The sequence below is a fragment of the Phocoena sinus genome, chromosome 7, assembly GCF_008692025.1.
Source record: "Phocoena sinus isolate mPhoSin1 chromosome 7, mPhoSin1.pri, whole genome shotgun sequence".
NCBI lineage: Eukaryota > Metazoa > Chordata > Mammalia > Artiodactyla > Phocoenidae > Phocoena > Phocoena sinus.
In genome coordinates this window covers 9,297,090-9,318,422 of record NC_045769.1, presented here as the reverse complement: position 1 = coordinate 9,318,422, position 21,333 = coordinate 9,297,090, and the positions used below count along the sequence as shown (strand labels likewise).

General features: G+C 41.4%; 1 protein-coding gene and 1 pseudogene across 1 annotated transcript in view; both read left to right on the top strand.

Moving 5' to 3' along the window:
• FBXO36 (F-box protein 36) overlaps positions 1-21,333 on the top strand; it is a 109,736-nt gene that overhangs the window by 36,532 nt on the left and 51,871 nt on the right. The gene's annotated exons all lie outside the window — the stretch shown is intronic.
• Positions 12,292-17,124, top strand: LOC116756754 (annotated as a pseudogene).

Here is a 21,333-nt window from a genome sequence, read left to right as displayed (position 1 = left end):
TTTGCTCAATTCCAGTTTAGCTTAAGCAGAAAGAGCCTGGGATGCTTTGGCCAGCTGTTAAACTTGAGCCCTAGAATGGAACTTCATAAATATTGACATGAAAACTCTCACAAGCTTGCATTTGTGGTCATGGGTATAACTTGGGAAAAGAACTAACTCTTTGAATAAAATGTTTCCTTTAACCTTTTTTCCAAGAAAATGCTTTTTCTCCCCAAGAGAACATTTTATAAATAATTTTAATTTCTGTACCTCATATAAATATTTTTAGGCATTGCTTTATTTTAAATTGTATATTTGGAAATTTACGCTATCATACCAGACGGCAGGCCAGACAAAACTGAAGGTTTAATTGAGGACTTTTCCTTGAATTATTGTATCTTCTTTTCCCTCTCATAAGTGCTTTCCTCCTTTAAATCAGTTTCGTTCCTGGCTTAGGGGAGTTCCCCAAGACCAGGCTTTGAAATGCAAGGGCATAAGATTTTAAATTTCAAAAGCCCAAGCTTTGGATGGGGGAGGGAGACGAGTTTTTGGCACAGACAATTGATTGGTTAGGATGTGCAGAGAGCCTGCCCGCCTATTCTGCAACGCGGCAAAGCTCCCAGATTGTAGGTGGGAGAAGACATGCAGAGAAGCGGGAAGGAGGATTTAGATGCTGCTGGTCCAGTGAAGAGTCCTTGGCCATTTCCTTCCAAGCTGCTCTGGGGGGTGAAGGTCAAAAACCCGGCAGACTCCCCAGGTAGATTGAGGCTCCAAGCTGAGCAGACCTCCACCCTCCCCTCCCCACCAGGTGCCTCCCACGGCGGCTTGTTGCAAGAGAAGGCAGTGACTGGACAGACCTCACGGTGTCCCCAGCCGTGTGGTCTGAGACTCCAACAGGACTCAGACAGTCAGAAGACGCCTCCTTCTGCATCCACCAGCGGTGCGGGTGGGGGGTGGCGGGGGGACGTGTTGCCAAGAGGGCACTGGGAGGAGACTGATGCTGCCCTTACCAGTTACCACGATAACCCAAGAACAGATGGGATGGAGGGTATCTCACCTCTCGCTGGCTTGTAAATAATGCCATGGAGGACTCACCTCTCCTCTGAAACTAGAACTGAGCCTCCAACAGAGAAGAAGAATGTGCCAAAGTTAATCTAGCAAGTCATGTGAGTGGCGGACAGATAAGATCTTTTACTGACTGTTATGACACAATAACATGACTCACTACATCTTGAAGAATGAGTTTTTCTAGAGGACAAGGCAGCAGGGGATGCTCTAGGCATTGGACATGCATGTGCAAAGGCATGGCAGTATAATCAAAACATGGTACTTCCAGACAACTTGCTGGAGTGGTGATAAGAAATGATACTGGTCAGGGAGCAGTATACTGATGACTCAGAGCCCAGTTCCTCATCGTGTTTGCAAAGCATCTTCTACACGGAAGATGCACTGCACTGTATCGTGGTCCGAACGCGGGTTGGAAAAGAATTCCCAGACACAAAGCAGAATGTAAAGAAGATAGAATTTATTAGAGAGAGGGTCTCTGCCAGAACGGTGGGCCAACTTCCTAGTAGTCTGGGAGAGTCGAGCCGGAACGTGTGCTATTGATCAGTTTTTATAGCTAGAAAACAATGGAATGGTCAGAGGTGAAAATTTCATTTACTGATTGGTCGAGGCACATATACCTTCCTTCTATAGGGTGGGAGTGGGACAGGGCGGATGCCTTTCCTTATTTGGGACAGGTCCCATTGCCCAGGTGGGCGTTGCTCAGGTGGGCTCAGGAATTTCGTATCCATCACAACATGGTGGGGAGGGCGATTAAGAGTCCGGTAGGGGGTGTAACGCTGACACTTTTTCAGTCAGGGTCGTCCTTTGTCCTTGCTTGGAGCACCACAGCCTATGCAACCAGGATGCTCCAGACAAGAGCTTTCAAGGAGCTGGCTATAGAAAGCATGCAGACATGAAAACAAATGCATGAGTGAATATCAAAGCATTTGAATAAAGTGCTCATGATTGCTGTTTTGCTCTTATTCTCCTTTATAATCTGCAGTTTAGCAGGAAGGGCTGTTAGATGTAATCCCGTGGTTATAATATAAAATACATGCACCGTTTGTCTCCAGTGAGCACCTCAGCTTTAGGATAGGATGCTGAAGGAACTTTGCTTACTGCCTGCGTGCTTGGGAGGGGTACATGGAGCACGCTGGGTGAGCAGCAAAGCAGTCTACCAGCTCCTCTGTCTCACCATCTGGCTTCTCCAGTCCTCAAATAACACCTGCCCTGACCACCCTATTGAAAATGGAACCCCCATCTGCCACCCAACACTCCCTATTTTCTTTTCCTTGTTTACTTTTCTTCACAGCATTTATCACGTTCTAACACACTATGAAATATATTCACTTGTTTTGTTTATCGGCGTCTCCCTTTCCCCCCCCCCAGTAGAAAGTAATCTCCATGGGGGCAGGGGTTTGTCTGTTTTGCCTAGAACAATGCAATGCCCCTAGTCCTTGTGAAATGTGGAATGAATGTAATGCTATGACTTCTTAGCACATCAGTCACACCCCCATCAAACGTAAGTTAAAAACCCACCCATGGGCTTACCTGGTGGCACAGTGGTTGAGAGTCCGCCTGCCGATGCAGGGGACATGGGTTCGTACCCCGGTCTGGGAGGATCCCACATGCCGCGGAGCGGCTGGGCCCGTGAGCCATGGCCGCTGAGCCTGCGTGTCCGGAGCCTGTGCTCCGCAACGGGAGAGGCCACAACAGTGAGAGGCCCGCGTACTGCAAAAAAAAACCAGAAACAAACAAACAAAAAAAACCCATCCAGTGCCAAATATTAATTCATGGAGCAGCACCATTAGGATTATAAATGTTACTGCTTCCCTCCAGGATTATGGACATTGAAGAGCTGAGGCTTTTGGTCATTCCAATAAGGCAACAGGTTGAACAGATTTAGAGGCTTTGGGGTCAGATAGACCTGGATTCAGATTCTCCTAAGCAGTGAATGAGTTAGGGCAAGGTTTTCTAAACTTCCTTGAGTCTTAGTTTATTCATCTATAAAATGTACAGTGATACTAACCTCCTAGGGTTGCTGTAAAGACTGGATGGGATAAAGCAGAAAGCACCCTACATGTGGTGCAGGGTATGACCTCGATGAGATCTGTTATTATTTTCTCATTATCATTTTGGGAGCTGTATTAGTCTTCTGGGGCTGTCATAATAAAATACCACAAATTGAGTGGCTTTAACAACAGAAATTTATTTTCACGTAGTTTTGGAAACTGGGAAGTCCCAGATCAAGGTGTTGGCAAGTTTGGTTTCTCCTGAGGCCTCTCTCGTTGGCTTGCAGATGGCCACCCTCCACTGTGTCCTCACATGGCCCTTCCTGTGTGCATGTGCATCCCTGGTGTTTCTTCCTCTTCCTAGGAGGACATCAGTCCTGATGGATTAGGGCCCCTCCCTTATGACCTCATTTAACCCTAATTACCTGTTGAAAGGCCCTATCCCCAAATATAGTCACAGTGGGGGTTAGGAGTTAAACATAGGAATTTGGGGCGGAACACAGTTCAATCCATAACAGATGCTGAGGAATTTTCAACAAAGTATATCCAATTTTGATATATTTAATAGTTAGGAAATATTTAAATCCCAGAAATAAAAATGTTTTATTGGGTTTTATTTGTTTGTTTTTTGACTAGCAGATAGGCACTGAAAAGGGCGTCGATGCAAGTATTTGGTAGCTGGTGTTCATTTTACAAACAAGAAGAAAGAAAACCAAGGGAAGAGGGAAACGTGGAGAGAAACAGAAAGAAGACACAGAAATAAAACTATGAAATGACCCCTTACCGAATGGTAGGGCTGTACGTGAGGATGCATTTGAAGAGAACAGTACCAGGGAACAAGAGGAAATATAACTAGCTCCCACTGGAGAGAAAGGAGAGAGAGAAAAACTATATTTCTTGCTTTTCTTTTCGTTTTTTTCTTTTTGGCTGCATGACATGCAGGACATTAGCTCCCCGACCAGGGATTGAACCCGTGCCCCTGCAGTGGAAGTGCGGAGTCTTTCTGATGGCAAATGTTTATCTAATCAAGAGAGAAACTGTCAGCTTCTTGGTCAGTTGAGTCTGATGTCCCCTCCTTCCCTGCCAGGGAATTCAGCACGTGTAGAGCAGAGCTACTTCTAACTAAAATATTTTATTTATTTATTTACTTGGTTGCGCCGGATCTTAGTTGCAGCAAGCAAGCTCCTTAGTTGTGGCTTGCCAGCTCCTTAGTTGTGGCATGGTTGTGGGATCTAGTTCCCTGACCAGGGATGGAACCCAGGCCCCTTGAATTGGGAATGCAGAGTCTTAAACCCTACGCCACCAGGAAAGTTCCTGGGGGAGATTTTTAAAATAAGTTTTTTACCAGTAGATTACTATTTTGTACCAAAAGCGAAACCATAGACACCTTCCAAATGTAAATAGTAATTTTATAAAGAAGCAGCTTACAGGCTTAGGGGCAGGTACATCTCTAAATTCACCCTGCAAAGTGGAGCCATAGACACCGGGGCCTTCCTACCTGCTTAGTCACTTTTCCTGCCCATATCCAGGAAGGTTTTGGCGAGAGGGCTCCAGATTGTATTATTTTTTCCAGGCATTGTTCCAGAATGCCTGGAAAAAATAATATTGTACTAATGCAAAAAAAAAAGAAAGAAAGAAAAAGAAAGAAAAGGCTCCACTTGCATCTGTGTTCAGAGCTTTTTTTTCTTGGTTTGATCTTATTGTTTTGTAGAGTACTCTGAATTTCTTTGAGATTTGTAGCACACCCATCTGGCAGACACACTTAATATTTTGGGGTCAGGCCTCTGCAAAGTGTGTGTTAGAAGTGACTGGCGTGGTCTTGACTCACCCTGCCTTCCTACACTTGGGAATGGTCCCACCATCTCCAGACTTAGAAAATTGTGGGTTTCATCAAGTTTTTTAACTGGAGCTGCAAGAGTGGATCTGTGCATCTTCTAAACCTAGGGAACTACGTCTGTATTCTTGGCCTGTCATGTTAACAAATTCCAGTAATAATTTGATAGGAAAGAAAAACTAAAACGTATCTGGTACTCTGCTAAGCACATGTACACATAACAGTTCATGTTAATCCTCCCAGAAGATATGAACAAGAGCAGGCAAACAGAGATTATGAGCCCCGCCAAAGCTACCCGCTAGTAAGTCCTCACCTGGAATGTTCCTCTGGGTCCAAAGCACCTGCTCTGATGTGCTTGAAGCCCCATTTGTGCCTTCACCTGTAGGAACTCAGTGACATCCATCCACTTTGGCATGATGTCCGTATTTTATGCTCTCATTACTTACATGACTCATCCCCCCTGAATCAAAAGTACTCATGTTGGATATGTATTGGAAAAAATATTTATCATCAATATGTATAGTTTTCTTATTTATTCTCTTTCCTTTATGCAAAATATTGTACAAGTTTTGCTTTCAGAAAATCTGCATCATAAGAGTTTGTGTCTGAGGTGTAAACAGCCAAGTCATGATGCACGGTAAGGAGAAAATGAGAGTAATCGTGAATTCTGTAGGACCTCCAGTATGATTTATTGTAATAGAATGTTTTTAAATAAAGAATATTGCTTAAAGCTGCATTTCTGGATCTCATGACCTAGGAGAGGAAGCAAATCTAATAGCTACCATCTCTGTAGTGAATTTTCAAGTCAAAATAATAGCTTCTAATCAGTCACCTCTAGAATGTTGATTCCAAGATTTCAGCCAGAGAATAAGGATGGTACTAAAGCATGCATAATAAGCCTGAGTGTGGTGCTATCCCTCGTTCCTGTGCCACTTTATAAAATAAAAATGGTATTATTATTATTTATTGTTTTTAAAGTAATACTTTTCCCATAAAATCTTGTAGTATTACTTTTTGCATTTATCATAATAGTCCATCTAGATTTTATTTTTGAATGTAGTTGGAGGTAGAAGTTTAAATTTATTTCTTTTAAGTAGATGCCTTATCATATCAACACTATTTATTAATAATTCATCCTTTTCTTCTGAATTTGAAATAATACCTTTACCATACATTAGTTTCCCATTTACATCTGACGCTACTTCTGAACTTTATTCCATCCAGTCTACCAGTATATTTGTTTATTATATACAAATACCATACTATTTATTTATAATCACCTTCTATTACATTCTATATTGCAAGATATTATTCTTTCTTCCCAAGATTTTCTTGGCAATTTTCACATATTTATTTTATAATATGAATTTTATAAAATTTTGTCCTCTTACCAGAATAGGAAAGTGAATTCTGATTGTTGTTGCATTAGATTTATATATTAATTTGGGAGAGGGTGAGTTTCTTTTTTTAGAAATTGAAATTTCCAATCTTAGAATATGAAATGTCACTCAATTTGTTCAGGTATTGGCGTTAGGACCATCAGTAACATTGAATAGCGTTTTTTTATTAGGTTCTGTAACCTTTATGTTTGTTATTTTTAGGTATTTTAGTGTTTTAAATTATTGTGTGTGGGGTACATTTTTTCCCATATCCATTTCTAAATGCTTATATTATAAATATTATATATAAATTATTTATTTTAAATAAAGCTATTTTATGTATAATTTTGTATATCCAATCTCCCTATTAAATTTTCATGAATTCTATTCAATAGTAGATTTTTAGCTATCCTATCTATTAAAACACCTTCTCTTCCTTCCATTTATTTTCTTATTTTACTGTATTAGCTGGAGAACCAAAAGTACTGTTGAATGAAAGTAGCCTTGTTCCTGATTTATATGTCAAGGCTTCAGTATTTTACCATCCAATATGGTGTTTACCAGGTGTATGGGTTTGTATATATGTGAGTGTGTGTGTGTGAATATATTTTATATTTAAGAAGTTTCATTCTATCACTATTTTTCTTAGGATTTTTTTTTTTTTTTACTTAGGATTTATATTAGGAATGGCTACTGAATTTTGTCAGCATTTTGGGACTTTGATTAATCTAATCCTAGGATATTTTCTCTTTGATTTATTAATGCAGTGAATTATATTGATATTAAATATTAGGAATGTAGTTTAGGAAAATATATGAGTAACCTTCAAGTGTGGGAGGCCTTCTTAATATAGGAAACACAAAAGTCATAAGGGAAAAGATTTCAAGATTTAAGTTTAGAAAAAAATGTTGGGAACTTCCCTGGTGGTCCAGTGGTTAAGACTCCGTGCTTCCATTGCAGGGGGCACGGATTCAGTCCCTGGTTGGGGAACTAAGATCCCGCTTGCCACACGGTGCAGCCAAAAAAGAAAAAGAAAAAACCTTACATTTCTGAAATGGTGCATACAACATAAACAATGTCAGTTGACACCCTTATGAAACAAAGAATTATAACCACTACTTAGGATAAAGAGACCTTTTATGAATTGGTAAGAAAAGGATAAGCCATAAGGGAAAATAAAAACAACACGATACGATCAGGCAATTCATTAATTCAACAGTTTTTTTTTTTTTTTTAAGTTCCTACTATATTACTGACACTCTTCTAGATCCTGAGATAATAGCAATGAGCAAAACGATCAAGACTCCCAGCCTCCTGGACCTAATGTTCTAGCGGGGGGATTCATCTCACAACATGTTCTGGAGGTCCCTCCCCGGCAGCACATGGAGATCTTCCTCATTCTTTTTTAGGACAGAGAATGACAAGTACATACTCCTTTGTATGGTTGTGTGAAAAGTTTATTCAACCAGTCTCCTGCTGCCACACGCAGGTTGCTTCTAATCTTTTTAGCTTTTGCAAATAATACCTCAGTGGAGAACCTCATTTATTATTAGATCATGCTAAATTTCCCTCCCTAGCTGTTGTACCATAATCATGAGATTTCCTGTTTCTCCACAGCCTTGCTAACAGAGTGTTTTCAGTCTTTAGGATTTTGTCAGTCTGGGTAGATGAGAAACAGAAAACACATAAGTCGGTGTGATTTTAATACACTTTCTATTATTCTGAGTGAAATTGAGCATCTTTTCGTGTTTATGGGCCATGTGAATTTTTTTCCTGTGAACTTGGTTTTCCTGTCTTTTGCTCACTTTTAAAATTAATTTGTTGGTCGTTTCTCTATTTCTACAAACTCTTTAGGGAGATTAACCCTTTGCTGTGATATTAACTGTGAATGTTTTTCCCAGTTTATCATTTTTCTTTTGTCTTTGTTTGCTGTATTTTTTTTTAAATCAGGCTTCTTGCTATGCTTTTAGTACAGTGAAAATTACCCTTTTTAGGTTCCATAAATTTGATAAATGTATAACCACCACCTTATAATAAAGATATAAAATATTTTCACCAACCCCAAAAGTTTTCTCATGTCTGTTTGCAGTGAGTCCCCCTTCCCGCCTCCATCCCCTGGTACCACTGACCTGATTTCTGTTTTGCCTTTTTCAACATGCCCTAAATGGAATCATACAGTATATCTGGTTCTTTTTTATATCTGGCTTCTTTCACTTAGCATAATAATGCCTTTGAGATTCAACCATGTTTTTGCATGTATGAGCAGTTCTCTTTATTGCTGAGTAATATTTCTTCGTTTGGATGTATTTATCTATTTACCAGTTGATGGATATTTTGGTTGTTTCCAGTTTGGAGGTACAGTGTATTATGAGCAAAGCTGCTTTAAACATTTCCATACAGGTCTTTGGCGACTTTGCCGTACAGAAGTTTTTTATATTTATATAATCAAATGCATAAATCTTCTCTTTTATGGCTTTTGGATTTTGAGACATAGTTAGAAAGATAATAAGAGGATTCACTATTTTTTTTCCTTCTAGTACTTGTATGGTCTCATTTTTTTTACATGCAGATCTTTGATCTTTTTGTAATTTATCCTGATGTGAGGCATAAATCAGTTTTCCTTTTCCAACTGGCCACCCAATAGTCCCCAAATTCCTATATAAATCTTTTAAATCTGATTTAAGAAAATCTATTTTACAATTATTTGTAATTACTTATAGTTTATTAGAAACATTTTAAGTTTATGACAATTATTTGTGTTTATCACAAATATTCAATTAAAGTTAGAAGTTAAAAACCTATTTTTCTTTAAACCCTCAAATACAACTTACAAATCTAGGAAATTCAATTATAAATCAAGTAATTTTGTATTAAAATTAAAACACTCATTTTCATTGTTCTTTGATTAATGTTTAATTAGCTTATACATTTAACAAATTGTAATCCCTTAAACATTTAAGCACAGTTTACAAACTTAATCAAATTACCTTAAAAATTATAAATTAAAGCCACAAAACTTGTAAATCTAATAAACTAAATTCTCTTAAATTTAAATGACACTGACAAACATGATTAAATCCTCTTAAGCATTTCAATCTATCTCCTGAATTTAATATATTTGGTTTTCTCAAGTACTTCTGAAATCTAAAGAGACATAATTACAAATCTAACAAAATCAAAACACATGTTTATAAAACTGTAGGGAAACAAACTTAAAAATGTAGATGATCAAACTCTTTTAAACATCTTAAAATCATTATAAATTTAATAGATATTCCTAAGTTTAAACGTTGACTACCAACTTAATCATTTGCATTAGCCTATGTATTTAAATTAAAATGACAAATACAGTATGTCAGATTCTTGACAGCATTTTAAACATCTTAAGGATACACAAAGTGCAGCTTCTAGTTATAGTACTATTGTATATCTTCCCTGCCTCTAGCAGTGCCGCTAAAACAATAATTATAGGGTTTTTCTAAAGCATAAACCCGCAAAGACAAAAGAGAATGGGAAAGGCGACAAAGGCAACAATTTTGCATGCTGAAAAGCAGATGACTTACTGGTAGCTGATTTAACAGCCCTGAAAAAGCTGAATTCTAAGCTAGTGGTAGGGAAGTCAGGAAGTAATCAGATTTGTGCCCCAGAACCTCAGAGCAGGGTGGCTCAGGAATGGGCGGAAATAGGTTCTTTTTGAATGCTAGAGTAAAAAAGGACCTTCGAACAAGAAGGATGTTTGACATCCTGTTTGTGTGTGTGTGTGTGTGTGTGTGTGTGTGTGTGTGTGTGTGTGTGATCCCATTTCCCTGATTAGGGATCGAACCTGGGCCCCAGCAATGATAGCACCAAGTTCTAACCACTGGACCACCAGGGAGTTCCCAACAGCCTGTTTAAAATGTGGTTAGAACCACCTTCATCTTCGTCCCCTACTCTCCTTTGCACAACCAGCAAGAGCTTTGCCTCACCACCCAGGAGAAGACCAGAAGTTTGGTCTCTGGTGGGGTAAACTAGGGATACAATGGACTCAGGACTCCAGGCCACTGGGGACAGAGGAACTCAGGGCTGAATATGGCAAGGGATTAAGTGAAAATCCACATACTGAACTGGGAGACTCACTCTAACTTCCCAGTGGCTCACAGAAAGCTGTGGGCAGCCAGGTTTATACCCTCCAGGAAGAAAGCTGGAAGATTCTTCACCAGGCTGAAAAGAGATCTCAAGATATTAATAGTCAGGATCCTCCAACCAAAGAGCTTCAGCAGATCACCCTACAGTGAGGTCCTCCTCTGGCCAAGCCCTGCTCAAATGCCCAGATCTTCCAGTCAGCTTCCTAGCACCCTACTCCTGAATACACATGAATGGTGATGAGTTATCAGGCTTTTGAGGAAAGCCAAAACAAATTAACAGTAACAGCAACATACAGGAAATGTAACCTTGGAAAAAACAAAGACAATGAACAAAGGCAGAACAAAATACTCATCAGTAATATCCTCAGAAGGATAAGAAAGTTATTGTATCCATGAAACAAGGACAGTACACAATAAAAAAGAAGCACTCAGAAAACTAAAAAGAGCTTTTAGAAAACAGAAATATATAGGAAAAACGAAAAACTGCTTAGAAGGGTTGGAGGATAAAATTGAGACTATCTCCTAGAAAAAAAGAATCAAAAGTAAATGATGGGGCTTCCCTGGTGGTGCAGTCGTCGAGAGTCCGCCTGCTGATGCAGGGGACACGGGTTTGTGCCCCAGTCCAGGAAGATCCCACATGCCTCAGAGCGGCTAGGCCCGTGAGCCATGGCCGCTGAGCCTGTGTGTCTGGAGCCTGTGCTCTGCAACAGGAGAGGCCACAACAGTGAGAGGCCCGTGTACGGCAAAAAAAAAAAAAAAAAGTAAATGATGGGCAGTAGGGAAAAAAACGTAATACAAGAATTAGACCAGGATGTCCAATACCTGGAAAAAAAGAAATTCCAGAAAAAATTATACAAGAAAATGTCCTAGACATGAAGTATTCCCAGATTAAAAGCTCTCACCAAGTACCCTGCAAAATAAATGAAAAAATGAGATACCATGCCAGGTATCTCAAGCAAAGTCCGTTGAGGAGGGAGAAACCACACTTATTTTACCAGAAACAATTTATTATTAAGGATTGTTAACTAATAGAAGATGGTTAACAACTTAAAGGGTAAAAGAGGGCAAAAACTTGTACACGAATGTTTATAGAACCTTTATTCATAGTAACCAGAAACTGGAGTTAAGCATGAAAACAGTAGTTTGGAAGAAAATCTAGAAGTTGTGGGAGAGCACAGTTTGAATCCAGGATGAAAATGGGAGGGAATAGGGGTGAATCTGAGATGTCTACAGCTTTCCCGAAGTGGAAATCAAAAGGAAGCTAGCTCTAAGTCACTGCAGAGCCAGCTTAAGAGCCCAGCACTTTACTGCTGTTATCACCATGCTCTCCATGCCACAGAGATAATATTCTGAGTAAAACATTAAAGACTCAGACGTTGAATATGGGAAAGTTTTAGGAATACCTTCATCTATTTATTCTACTTATATTTTCCATTTTTAGATGTATACAAGGCTAATGTAAATTTATTATATTAAAATTAACGTAATACATGTATTGTGTTAATATAATTTATAAAATTAATGAAGTACAGTTGACCCTTGAACAACAAGGCGGGGGCAGCCACTGACCCTCCATGCAGTTATAAATCCTTGTATAACTTCAGCGTCTACCATCCTGTTGAAGGTTTTGCATCTGTTGCAGGAAGGGGGACCCCTTCCAGCGGCTGAGAGTGGGCTCTTGTCTAATACTCGGAAATGAATTGTCCAAGGAAACACACGTGCTGACAAAATGAGAGACTTTATTGGGAAGGGGCCCCCGGGCGGAGAGCAGCAGGGCAAGGGAACCCAGGAGAACCGCTCTGCCATGTGGCTCGCAGTCTCAGGTTTTATGGTGATGGGGTTAGTTTCTGGGTTGTCTCTGGCCAATCATTCTGACTCAGGGTCCTTCCTGGTGGCACATGCATCGCTCAGCCAAGATGTATTCCATCGAGAAGGATTCTGGGAGGCTGGTAGGATATATGGACTGACGTCTCCTCTCTCCTTTTGACCTTTCCCGAATTCTTCCAGTTGGTGGTAGCTTGTTAGTTCCGTGTTCCTTACCAGGACCTCCTGTTGTAAGATAACTCATGCCAGTGGTTACTATCGTGCCTGTCCAGGGCGGGCAGTTTTGGTCAGTGGTTCCCCTAATACATCTGTAGATTCAACCAAATGCAGGGCATGTAGTCCTGCAGTATGTATTTAGTGAAAAAAAACTGCCTAGGGCTTCCCTGGTGGTGCAGTGGTTAAGAAAGAATCCGCCTGCCAATGCAGGGGACACGGGTTCGAGGCCTGGTCCAGGAAGATCCCACATGCCGTGGAGCAACTAAGCCCATGTGCCACAGCTACCGAAGTGCATGTACCTAGAGCCTGTGCTCCACAACAAGAGAAGCCACTGCAGTGAGAAGCCCATGTACCACAACAAAGAGCAGCCCCTGCCCGCCACAACCAGAAGAAAGCCTGAGTGCAGCAATAAAGACCCAACGCAGCCAAAAATAAATAAATAAATAAAATAAAATAAAATAAATAAGACTCTACCTCCAAATACAGTCATTAAAAAAAAAAAAAAAACCTGCCTATACGTGGACCTGTGCAGTGCAAACCTGTGTTAACCAAGGGTCCACTATAATTGCTAAAAATAACATAATAAAATACATGTCTAGTGAAGAATAAAAGAGCTCTTTCAATAACTGTAAAACAAGTGATAGAAACCCATTGTGCTTCAGTTTCCTTAAGAGTGTTATTTCTCTCTATATAATAAATAATGCTATGGCATTCAATGGATGGTGTATTAAATCTGATAGAACATGGCATTATTTCACATAAAAACAAGTTTAAAGGAAAAGAGGTTCCCAGCACAGGGACGGTGCTCTGGCTCCTTCTCTCCACAATCTATTGGTTCTGCCTCCTCCAGGAAACATTCTTGTCACCTCAGGCTGGCTCCCCTCATGGTCACAAAATGGCTGCTGCTTCTCCAGTGATCGCATCAAAACACAACAGCCAGTGCCCAAAAAGGGGCTGTGTTTCTCCTGTGAATGAAAAATGTTGCCTGCCATATCAGTAAACAAAGGATGTTGCAGCCATCAAGCCACTACAGCCATCCTGGATGGTGAGCCCTGAGGAAGCTCAGGATGGAGACCAACGGGCTGCCCACTGCCAAGCCCTCAGCCCCTGCAGCCACCCCCAGCGGTGCACCCTGAGGGGACTCAGGATGGGAAAGAAACAGGATACTGGCCCTAGATAGCTAAAGGAAAGATTTCAATGAGCCGAGATTCTTGCACCTCCCCATACATAGAAAAGTGCTGAATTCATTTACTTGACATATCTCGTTTTCTTTAATTAACAGTAATCTTTTGATGTTCCGACTACCTGCTCTTTGTCACAAAACTCCTATATATCCTGTCTGAGAAGCTGCCTCCCAGGCTTGAAGTCCTCAGAAAGTCTGCCAAATAAAACATAATTCTCAACTTTTGGGTTGTGCATTATTTTTCAGTCAACACTCCTTATAAGTGATAAAATCTTTCCCAGAAGCTCCTGCAGATTTCTCCTTCTGTATCATTGGCCAAAATTTTGTCACATGCCCATGCCCATACCAGTCATTGGCAGGGGGAACAAACCTACAAGGAATGGCTTAGACCCATCATGTCGCACCCCCTGGAGCTAGAGATGAGGCCCATTCACTGAGCACAAGCAATGCAGAGGAGGGAGGCTATGGGAAAAATCAGGGTTCATGTGGAAAGAGCAGGTGGGCAAATGAATGCTGGGGAGCAACCAACAACGTCTGCCACCGATTCCTAATCACACCCACTGTGTTAGAGGTGCACTAATTCGACTCTCCGAGGGCAGCTTCATTTCAGAGTTCTTAAAGGAAGAAACATTTCAGTGTAGTTAGTTTTCCCTTATTAAAACTTCCATTGATTCCATTTTCATTTCAGCCTCAGACTCATCTTTCCCATATTTAATAATGATGCTTTTATTCCTAATGTATAAAAATTGCTCCTATTCCAGAGGAAATTTTTCAATAGCTGAAAATCTAAGTTTTGCTGTGTTTAGACCAATTGAGCCAAACATAGACACATAGGGGAACACATATTTAAAGTTGTAAATTTGGACCAAAAGCATATCATAATTGTTTATAGTTTAAATATGCAGTGAATGAAAATAATCTTCATAATTCATTTAAAATACAATATCTTTCTACATTTTGGAATGCCAGTGCTTTGTGAGCTTTTGAGTAATATCAAAAGGTAAAATTACTCGCAGTTTGCCCTTGCAATTCTTGCTTCTCCATTTCTCAGTAGAATGTTCAGGTAACAAAATCCTTCTTCATCAAATAAAATATCTAATTTCATAAACTCTCTCTGACACAATCTCAACCCCACTCTGTAAAATCCCCAAATTATATATGATTTCCAAAACAGGGAGAAATTTGATCTGATAGAATAACAACAGTCTGCAGGAGAAAGCAGAAACAGTCGTGTGCTAAATTACAATCGTATTTCCTGGACAGATGCTTAGAAAGAGTCAGAATGCCCCATTTGGTATGCGGTATCTGGCAAGTCACCCTAATCCTTCATGAGCAACTTTGTGTATTGACTGGATAGATGGATGACTATTTAATTATGCTGTTGAGAAAATACTTACTGCAAAGAATGTGCAATTCTTAATGATTTTTGATGATTAGAAAAGTCAGATACCAAGTCAGAGGGAAAAGCTGAAATAAAGATCCTTGAAGAATACAACTAAGAAAGCAGAACTTGATGAAGTATGTTTTTGTTTTCTTTTTGACCATGCGGCATCTTAGTTCCCCGACCAGGGATGGAACCCGTGCCCCCTGCAGTGGAAGCACGGAGTCTTAACCACTGGACTGCCACAGAAGTCCCAATGAAGTATGGCTTAATATTGTTAGATAGTTGATGAGAACAAAGACAAGGTTCTGATCTGTAGGTATTTGGGGGCTGAGTGTGTCATAAGTATGAAGGGGTGACCAGCAAGGGAACAAGAGGGAAAGAGGGAAGGAAAGAGGCAAGGACCGTCCTCTACGGAGCTCACGGGCTGGCATCATGTGCCTGGCATCGTGCTGGGCACTTTGGATTTATCCCAGGTCATCCCTCCAAATTCAATGAAGTGGGCAACGTGGTTGTTTCCATTTTGGAGATGAAGAAACTGAGGTCACAAGAGATTAAGACATTTGCCCAAAAGAGACGTTCCTGGTGGTCCAATGGTAAGGAATCTGCCTTCCAATGCAGGGGACGTAGGTTCAATCCCTGTTGGGGGAGATAAGATCCCACATGCCGCACAGCAACTAAGCCCATGTACCACAACTAGAGAGCCTGTGCTGCAAACTACAGAGCCCATGTGCTCTGGAGCCCGTGCACCACAACTAGAGAGAGAAAAACCCGCATGCCACTACTAGAGAGAAGCCCGTGCGCTGCAACAAAGAGCCCGTGCTGCAGCGGAAGATCCCACATGCCTCAACAAAGACCTAATGCAGCCAAAAATAATAAATATTTTTTAAAAAGACATTTGCCCCAGGTAAATGGCAGAGACCACGGTTTAAACCCAGACCCTTCTAACACCAGAGTCTCTGCTTTTGTCCCAGCAGCAGGAGTTTTCAAATGTAGTGATGGGAGTAACACAATCTCTGAACCTGGGGGACCGGGGTGGGGTGTATATTGCCCAAATATACTCAAATGCTGAGATGCCCACTGTGCCCACCTTTTCCCAGTGCCTCCTGAGTTCCTCTCCTGGTGGGCAAAGGACTTAAGCTTTAGGGACCTTCACTGGGTGAATGACAAATACCTCGTCGTCTTGCCATAATAATTCGTGCAGAAGAGACATCGGGATCAATGAGGAATCTTATACCTCTCTTTTAAAAGTAGCTCAGGGGCTTCCCTGGTGGCGCAATGGTTGAAAGTCCGCCTGCCGATGCAGGGGACACAGGTTCGTGCCCCGGTCCGGGAAGATCCCACATGCTGCGGAGCAGCTGGGCCCGTGAGCCATGGCCGCTGAGCCTGGCGTCCAGGGCCTGTTCTCCGCAACGGGAGAGGCCACAACAGTGAGAGGCCCGCGTACCGCAAAAAAAAAAAAAAAAAAAAAAAAAAAAAAAAAAAAAAAAGTAGCTCAGTTTTCATTTGGAAGGTGAAGAAACTTTTGAAGCTTCAATGTTGGTACAGGAGAGAATTTGTGATGATGAACTGATCTTGATTAAAAACACTAAGGCTCGCACCTCTGCGTCATTCATCTTACTTGGGGCAAATGATTTCACGTGTGGCGAGATGGAGCACTCGTTACCTGATGCTCTTTGTGTGGTGAGAGTTTTGGAGTCAAAATCTGTGGGTCCGGGTAGAAGCAGATTGTAGAAGCAGCCCTCTCCGAATACCTTGAAGACTATGCAACCAGCATGGGCTCCCGGGAACAGCTTGCTTTGCCGAGTTTGCAAGATCTCTTCTTGTTATTCCTAACGCTCTGGCCGTTAATGCTGTCCAAGACTCCACAGATCAGGCTGCAAAATTGAGAGCTTTTCATAATGAGGCTCAGAACGCAAAAATCTAAAATGGATCGGTCTTGACTTGGTCAATGGTAAACCCTGAGACAACAAACAAGCAGGGGTGTAGGAACCAACCATAGACAAAGTTAAGAGTTTGAAATTTGCAACTGAAGCTGCAATTACCATTCTTCGAATTGATCTTACTAAATTACACCCAGAAGACAAAGATGATAAGCATGGAGGTTATTAAGCTGCTGTTCACTTTGGAGTCCTTGATGACTGATCTGATTTCTTTTATTTATAACAATGTTAGATGCAATTTTCTTTTTTTTTTTTTTTTTGGTGGTACGCGAGCCTCTCACTGTTGTGGCCTCTCCCGTTGCAGAGCACAGGCTCCGGACGTGCAGGCCCAGCGGCCATGGCTCACGGGCCCAGCCGCTCCACGGCATATGGGATCTTCCCGGACCGGGGCACGAACCCTTGTCCCGTGTATCGGCAGGTGGACTCCCAAGCACTGCGCCACCAGGGAAGCCCCTTAGATGCAGTTTTCTTGTACCTCGAGTATTACACGTTAAAGTGCAACAAGCTGTCAAAAAATAAATACAAGTAGCTCAATTTTCAAATTTATTAGAATGATTCACTGGAAATATCAGAGAAAATATGCTAAATTAAAATTTTAAGGAATTCTCACAGGTCACATGATTTCTATTGAGATACCAAATGATGGTGTGTGTTGTATAATGAGGCTGGCTGCCAGCCCTTCCTGGAGAGGGTATGAGGCAATGAAAGAGAACTAGACTCTTTCTAGGTCAGCCTCTGCCTGGGAGAGGAGCTGGGACAAGTTATTTCACCGTCTGCCGTCGACTTCTTCATCCATGAAAAGACAGTCAGTCTCGCACTGCTCACAGGTGATTGGGAGCCTGATGAAACCCATGTTCCAGCCAGATCTAAACCGTTGCAGAACCCCTGGGAAGCTCCTCTGTGGCTTTTCTTGCAGCCAGGATTGTTCATTAACAAAACATTCGCAGCTGATAAGATGTTCAAAACAGTATTTACAGATTTTAAGGTTTTCAAAATAGAGATAAATATATAACAATAAATTTCTATGCACTATGACTTAAGCTAATACCATGAGAGTTAGTAGCCAACTCACAAATATTTGGGGGCTACACTTTAGCTTCCTTCAAACTGTATCTGTGAAGTGAGATAATTGCATTTATTTATTGCCAAGCTAATATGCTCCTTCCTCCTGCACATAGAAATATTTTCCTTTAAATATTTGGAGCAGAGGTGTATACACTTGTGAGCCTTTTAACAAATGATCATTAACATTGATCTATGTTATTAATCATTTCTTCACAAATTGTTTTATTGGCCACAGAGTATTCCATCATCTAAATGGGCCATGATTATTTAACTAGTCCCGACTATTGGACCGTTAGGTCAGCACTGATTTTTCATGATTTTAATTAACCTATGACAAACATTCTTATATAAAAAATGTTGTACATGTCTCTGATAACTTCCTTAGGAGTAGAATATCTGGGTCAAAGGGAATGGATGACTTTAAGGTTTTTGATAGATATTGCCAAGCCAATTTACACTCTTCTCAATGAGTATTAAGGGGCTGGGCTCCCTTTTTTTTTTTGTCCTCACCAATATTGGGTTTTGTCACTTAAAAAAAAAAATCTTTAAAATTTGAGAGACAGTAAGTGTTAGAAAATATCTGTCTCATATCTTTTTCTGTTTTAATAAGTACAGTATGTAGAACATAATAGAGTCTTGACTAGGCTCAGTTGTGGTTCTGAGGCGCATATTTCTGTGTACTGCTCTGTAGAGGTGGTCTGATGAGTTATAGTATGCAGGTTGTACGTAAAGAAAGCTTCGTGACTCAGAACAAACCCTGTGTTGAAGAGTTAACAGTGAGGAGGCTTGGGTTCTGGTTTTAACCAGCCGCGTTTCCTTAGGCAAGTGTTATATCCTTAGGCATTTACCTTAAATACCTCAGAGGAGCCAGTAGTATGCTTGTCTGTGTGTGCAAGGTAACTTGAGTCTGTGTCCTGAGGAGTCTCCCTCTAGAGGCCATGACAGCAAGCACTTTGAATATTGCCTTCTCAATCAGTACCAGAGGGCTAATTAATTAGCAGAAGAAATGTCAGAAATAATTCTTAATTGGTGAAATGGATGATGTGCAAGATATGAAGCTGACAAGTAAGATTGTACAAGTGTCTGTCTGCCTTTTTTTTGAACAATGTAAGAAGTAAGCTCTGTAACCAAATGTTTCTGGGTTACGCCCTGTCTAGAACTCCATGCATTCCAAAATCTTCCACTTAACCCACGATTTAGTTGCTTGATCCAGCTAGAGGGGTAGCTGATTAGTTCACTATAATTTAGGTGCTCTTGTCCCAGAGAGAAACTTTCCTGAGAAGGTTCCTGTAGGGTGCCAGAGTGGATGGGAGGGGGCACCCCACTGAGCTTCTAGAAACATGTTTTGGACTCCTGTGGTGTCTTTCTTATGTCAGAATTTAATTGTAACATAACATCTGGTAGTGTGGTTGTAGGGAGGGACACCTATCACTTCTGACTTAACCTGTTTGAAATATTTTCCTCACATGAGTCACAGGAAATGGACTTAATTATTTCTGACTTCCCAACTAGTTCTAAAAGTTCTAGATGATGTGTATAAAGAATGTTGCATTAGATTCGGATGACCTGGCATCTTCATCCAATGGGAATATTATTTATAATATTTAATGTTAATTAATTAATTTTTGGTTGCATTGGGTCTTCGTTGCTGTAAGCAGGCTTTCTCTAGTTGAGGTGAGCACGGGCTACTCTTCGTTGCAGTGCGTGGGCTTCTCACTGCAGTGGCTTCTGTTGTTGTAGACCATGGGGTCTAGATGAGCGGGCTTCAGTAGCTGTGGCATGCAGGCTCAGTAGTTGTGGCTCACAGGCTCTAGAGCACGGGCTGAGTAGTTGTGGCTCATGGGCTTAGTTGCTCCACGGCATGTGGGATCTTCCCAGACCAGGGCTCGAACGTGTGTCCCCTGCACTGGCAGGTGGATTCTTAACCATTGCATCACCAGGGAAGCCCTTAATGTTAGTTTTAATAATACTTAATAGAAGGAGATGAAAAGGAAAATTGAAGTGCAGAGAGATTAAATAGATGAGCCAAGTCTGTCTTTGCTCCAAAATTCATGCTGTTTCTCCTGTAATACCTGATACCCTTTGGTTATAGATTGAATTGTGTTCCCCCTTTAAAGTCTTATGTTGAAACCCTAACCCTTAATGTAACTGTATTTGTACATAGGGCCTTTCAAGAACTAATTAAGGTTAAATGAGGTCATCATTGTGGGGCCCTAATCCGATATGACCAGTGTCCTTATAAGAAGAGAAAGAGACACCAGGGATGCACATACCCAGAGGAAAGATCACATGAGGACACAGTGAGAAGGTGGCATCTGGAACCAAGGAGAGAGGCCTCAGGAGACACCAAACTAGCCAACACATTGATCTTGGACTTGCATCCTCCAGAACTGTGAGGGAATAAATTTCTGTTGTTCAAGCCACCCAGTCTGTGATATTTTTTTATGGCAGCCCTAGTAGACTGCTATACCCTTAACTCTCTGGAGATGGGGCAGAAAGATACCAAAGAGGATGATTTTGGTGAGCCTTATGCTGAGAAAAAAACAAAAGTGGCAGGCTAAGGGATTTTCTGAAAGGAATCAGCGACCACAATATTCTGAGATTATGGAGTTTTGTAACCTACGTATGTATATATTTTCCCTCTGCTCCCAAGGAGGCTCCCAAGGCAGTAGCCCAAGGAGGTGCACCCAGGACCTGTGAGGACCACGGGGAGTGTTGGGTGGCTGGGGATGGGGGAGAGGAAACTAAATAAAGGGAGCCGTCTTAGCAAGTTTCACCTACTTAACAATTTTGCGTTGGATAGAACTGAACTAATTTTTTTGTTTGTTTGTTTTTTTGTTTTTGCGGTACGCGGGCCTCTCACTGTTGTGGCCTCTCGCGTTGCGGAGCACAGGCTCCAGACGCGCAGGCTCAGCGGCCATGGCTCACGGGCCCAGCCGCTCCGCGGCATGGGCATGTGGGATCTTCCCGGACCGGGGCACGAACCCGCGTCCCCTGCATCGGCAGGCGGACTCTCAACCACTGCGCCACCAGGGAAGCCCGAGCTGAACAAATTTTAACCTTACATGGTAATGCCAGCGAGGAAAGAAACCAGAACTAGGAAGCCAACCAGTTTCTCAGCACTGTCTGTCTCCTTACCCATCTTTTCCCTGGGAGCCCTACAGCAGGAAGAGGTTGGTTGACACTGCTATGAAATCAACATAGAAACTAAGTGCAGTCCATAACCATGGAAATGAGGTTTGCCTCTGATAAACCAAAATGCTCATAAAAGTGAAATGCACTGTCAGCAGATCCATTACCAAGAAGTGTCTTGGGTAATGACACTCTGATGCGTCAATCAAGGCAT